This window comes from Schistocerca americana, unplaced genomic scaffold (assembly GCF_021461395.2).
Source record: "Schistocerca americana isolate TAMUIC-IGC-003095 unplaced genomic scaffold, iqSchAmer2.1 HiC_scaffold_77, whole genome shotgun sequence".
Classification (NCBI taxonomy): domain Eukaryota; kingdom Metazoa; phylum Arthropoda; class Insecta; order Orthoptera; family Acrididae; genus Schistocerca; species Schistocerca americana.
In genome coordinates this window covers 602,501-607,500 of record NW_025726533.1, presented here as the reverse complement: position 1 = coordinate 607,500, position 5,000 = coordinate 602,501, and positions in this window count along the sequence as shown.

The window sequence follows — 5,000 nt, the reverse complement described above, 5'->3', positions numbered from 1 at the left end:
CCCGCGCGAACACGCAAGCGTCCGCTCAATTATTCTGCAAACAGGAGGAGGCTGAGCTCCCCTGCACCATACACCTCGAAACCCTCTCAGGTCCCGGCGGCGCGCAGCGCCGTCCTAAGTACTTGGTCGGGTTCGAGAGAGGCGCAATCGCCCGGAGTTTGGCGAGTAGACGCTTTAGGTGCGACCACCCGTGCTCCCAACTGAGCTTGCCGCTGCCGACAGAGGCCCGGGAGCGTGCTGTCGTGGCATTGCCGGCGGGAGACAACACGCGCCACCTACGGTGACCGGCAGCTCCAACGCCAGCGCCACAGAAGGACAAAAGCCCCACTTGGGTGCCGAAGCGAACTCTCCCAGCACAGCGCACGCGCCAACACGTCCGCACAGCTGCGATACAAACCACCTGCGAGAACCGCAGAGGCGACCGAGCAGCAGACGGCGTCGCGGCGCCGAGCGCCGGGCGGCGGCGCATCCTCAGCGCACACAGTCCTCAATCGGACCAGCACACTGCAGATGTCCACCGCGCTTCGCACCGGGCCCGCGAGGACCTACTTTGGCCGCACGGCGCCGCGTGCAGGGTGCGCCGGCGCGCAGCTGCGCCGCCTGCCGCCTCCGTCGGCCGGCGCGCCTGCCACTGGCCGCCCCCACCAGCCGGCTGTAGCGCGTGCGCCCACGCACCGCGCGGCCAGCACGCCGGGAGGCCCCCCCTCACCGGCCGGGGACGGTCCCACCCAGCCACCGCCGCGTATCGCTTCACACCCAGATGCCATTCACGTTCGTGGGCATGGTGGGTATCGCTGGAACAACCGGTTGGTAGCTCAACCGATCGTCGCCATCACTGATTCACCTCTAGCGAGAACAACCGCACCACAACGGTTTACCAGTTGTTCATTTGCGTAACGTCACCAGCAAACGTAGGCGTCCATCGCCATTTGCAAATTCAACGATTGTTGCATGCCTGTGTCAGGTGTCACGACACACTATGTCTGCCCACATACACGCAACAACATGTGCACGCTTCGCGAACACGTGGAAGGTGGCCCCCGTACGTATGCGATGTCCATTGCGCGAACGACTGTCAACCGGCCTCTGTCGCATGTCGCAGATGTGGAACGCAGTGCACCATGCTATCACGGTGTGTGAGAAGAGACGACTACGTCTGACAACACGCGCCACTACATCAACAGACGGCTCATGCTGATCGCCATCCAGGGCATACCACACTGCAATCCAGCTCTTATAGGGAGACGACACGTAGCTGAGTGCACAACATTTGGACCGCATGGTTCGCCGTTGTTGGCGCAGTCGTTGTACGGTCACATGTACCACGATGTATCATTCAGTACATGAGGACCAATGTGCAGTACAGTGTGTGATTTGGACGTACAACATCAGCGGACAGTTGACACAGGCCGTACCACAGCGTAGGCTAAGTGCTTCGCCATGCAAATGCCAATGAACAACTGCAAATGCCAATGAACAACTGCAAAGGGCATTGAGCATGTACGTCCTGCTGCCATCCACATTACAGTGTATAGCTGCAAGGTGTTTAACATGAAGCGATACACTGGGGACCGGGCAGTGCGAGTAGCAAACTATATTGCGGGGGTTGCAGTTAGGCAACACTACACTAATTTAACGCGTCGTATGACAATTACAGAGCAGGTTAAGGCCCAACGTGTGTTGGGTTAAGGCCCAACGTGTGTTGGGTTAAGGCCCAACGTGTGTTGGGTTAAGGCCCAACGTGTGTTGGGTTAAGGCCCAACGTGTGTTGGGTTAAGGCCCAACGTGTGTTGGGTTAAGGCCCAACGTGTGTTGGGTTAAGGCCCAACGTGTGTTGGGTTAAGGCCCAACGTGTGTTGGGTTAAGGCCCAACGTGTGTTGGGTTAAGGCCCAACGTGTGTTACGTTACGGCGCAACGTGGGTTACGTTACGGCGCAACGTGGGTTGCGTTACGGCGCAACGTAGGTTACGTTACGGCGCAACGTAGGTTACGTTAAGGCGCAACGTAGGTTACGTTAAGGCGCAACGTAGGTTACGTTAAGGCGCAACGTAGGTTACGTTAAGGCGCAACGTAGGTTACGTTAAGGCGCAACGTAGGTTACATTAAGGCGCAATATAGGTTACATTAAGGCGCAATATAGGTTACATTAAGGCGCAATATAGGTTACATTAAGGCGCAATATAGGTTACGTTAAGGCGCAATATAGGTTAGGTTAAGGCGCAATATAGGTTACGTTAAGGCGCAATATAGGTTACGTTAAGGCGCAATATAGGTTACGTTAAGGCGCAATATAGGTTACGTTAAGGCGCAATATAGGTTACGTTAAGGCGCAATATAGGTTACGTTAAGGCGCAATATAGGTTACGTTAAGGCGCAATATAGGTTACGTTAAGGCGCAATATAGGTTAGGTTAAGGCGCAATATAGGTTAGGTTAAGGCGCAATATAGGTTAGGTTAAGGCGCAATATAGGTTAGGTTAAGGCGCAATATAGGTTACGTTAAGGCGCAATATAGGTTACGTTAAGGCGCAATATAGGTTAGGTTAAGGCGCAATATAGGTTAGGTTAAGGCGCAATATAGGTTAGGTTAAGGCGCAATATAGGTTACGTTAAGGCGCAATATAGGTTAGGTTAAGGCGCAATATAGGTTAGGTTAAGGCGCAATATAGGTTAGGTTAAGGCGCAATATAGGTTAGGTTAAGGCGCAATATAGGTTAGGTTAAGGCGCAATATAGGTTAGGTTAAGGCGCAATATAGGTTACGTTAAGGCGCAATATAGGTTACGTTAAGGCGCAATATAGGTTACGTTAAGGCGCAATATAGGTTACGTTAAGGCGCAATACAGGTTACGTTAAGGCGCCATACAGGTTAGGTTAAGGCGCCATACAGGTTAGGTTAAGGCGCAATACAGGTTAGGTTAAGGCGCAATACAGGTTAGGTTAAGGCGCAATACAGGTTAGGTTAAGGCGCAATACAGGTTAGGTTAAGGCGCAATACAGGTTAGGTTAAGGCGCAATACAGGTTAGGTTAAGGCGCAATACAGGTTAGGTTAAGGCGCAATACAGGTTAGGTTAAGGCGCAATACAGGTTAGGTTAAGGCGCAATACAGGTTAGGTTAAGGCGCAATACAGGTTAGGTTAAGGCGCAATACAGGTTAGGTTAAGGCGCAATACAGGTTAGGTTAAGGCGCAATACAGGTTAGGTTAAGGCGCAATACAGGTTAGGTTAAGGCGCAATACAGGTTAGGTTAAGGCGCAATACAGGTTAGGTTAAGGCGCAATACAGGTTAGGTTAAGGTACGACATAGGTTAGGTTAAGGTACGACATAGGTTAGGTTAAGGTACGACATAGGTTAGGTTACGGTACGACATAGGTTAGGTTACGGTACGACATAGGTTAGGTTACGGTACGACATAGGTTAGGTTACGGTACGACATAGGTTAGGTTACGGTACGACATAGGTTAGGTTACGGTACGACATAGGTTAGGTTACGGTACGACATAGGTTAGGTTACGGTACGACATAGGTTAGGTTACGGTACGACATAGGTTAGGTTACGGTACGACATAGGTTAGGTTACGGTACGACATAGGTTAGGTTACGGTACGACATAGGTTAGGTTACGGTACGACATAGGTTAGGTTACGGTACGACATAGGTTAGGTTACGGTACGACATAGGTTAGGTTACGGTACGACATAGGTTAGGTTACGGTACGACATAGGTTAGGTTACGGTACGACATAGGTTAGGTTACGGTACGACATAGGTTAGGTTACGGTACGACATAGGTTAGGTTACGGTACGACATAGGTTAGGTTACGGTACGACATAGGTTAGGTTACGGTACGATATAGGTTAGGTTACGGTACGACATAGGTTAGGTTACGGTACGACATAGGTTAGGTTACGGTACGACATAGGTTAGGTTACGGTACGACATAGGTTAGGTTACGGTACGACATAGGTTAGGTTACGGTACGATATAGGTTAGGTTACGGTACGATATAGGTTAGGTTACGGTACGATATAGGTTAGGTTACGGTACGATATAGGTTAGGTTACGGTACGATATAGGTTAGGTTACGGTACGATATAGGTTAGGTTACGGTACGATATAGGTTAGGTTACGGTACGATATAGGTTAGGTTACGGTACGATATAGGTTAGGTTACGGTACGATATAGGTTAGGTTACGGTACGATATAGGTTAGGTTACGGTACGATATAGGTTAGGTTAAGGTACACATTGTTGTAAGGAAAGGTTTAATGGGGGGCGGGGCGGCCGGTTTGTTGATTGTGATTATAGTAAGTGGATGCCTGCGGCATCATCTGATTTGCCACGTCAGGATGCACCTTTGGCTCATGACAGGCGGCGCTCTCATTCCATGCTTGTGGCAGACCTGTGTCTTTCATTCCTGCCATTGTTTGTGTGCTGTGAGAGGAGGCAGTATTGTGATGTTGGGTGCACCCCTGTGTAGGACATGTGTGGGTGTTGGTGGCTTGGCTGAGCAATGGTGGTTGTCGGGTGGGTGGGATATTCTGTTTTCTGAGTGGACCTCCCAGTCTGGTTATGACAGTGTGGATTGTCTAATGTGGCGGAGAGGATGCACTGGGTGTTGTTCCATGCTGGTGCTTACATATTGTCTGTGTGCGTGTTACAGGCAGAGAGTAGTGCGTGATAAGGGTGTGTGGCTGACGTGTGGTTGTGATTGTGAGCAGAGTCTTTCAGCATGTATACGGACAGTTGTATACATTATCTGTATTCTGATGGCTCTATCTATTACTAATCAGCGCCGTGTATACGTTTAATCCGGTTCCAGTCGAAACTGTTGTATCTCTGTACATTAGTGACACGGCGAGCCCGCTATGTAGTTACTCGTCTCGGCAGCTTCCACCGGTGTATGGCAAATGATTATAAGGAATCAGTCTAGTCGTCAATACCGATGGTGTGACGTCACATGTCTGGGGTGGGGGACGCTGCGCCCTTCCGGTGGGTC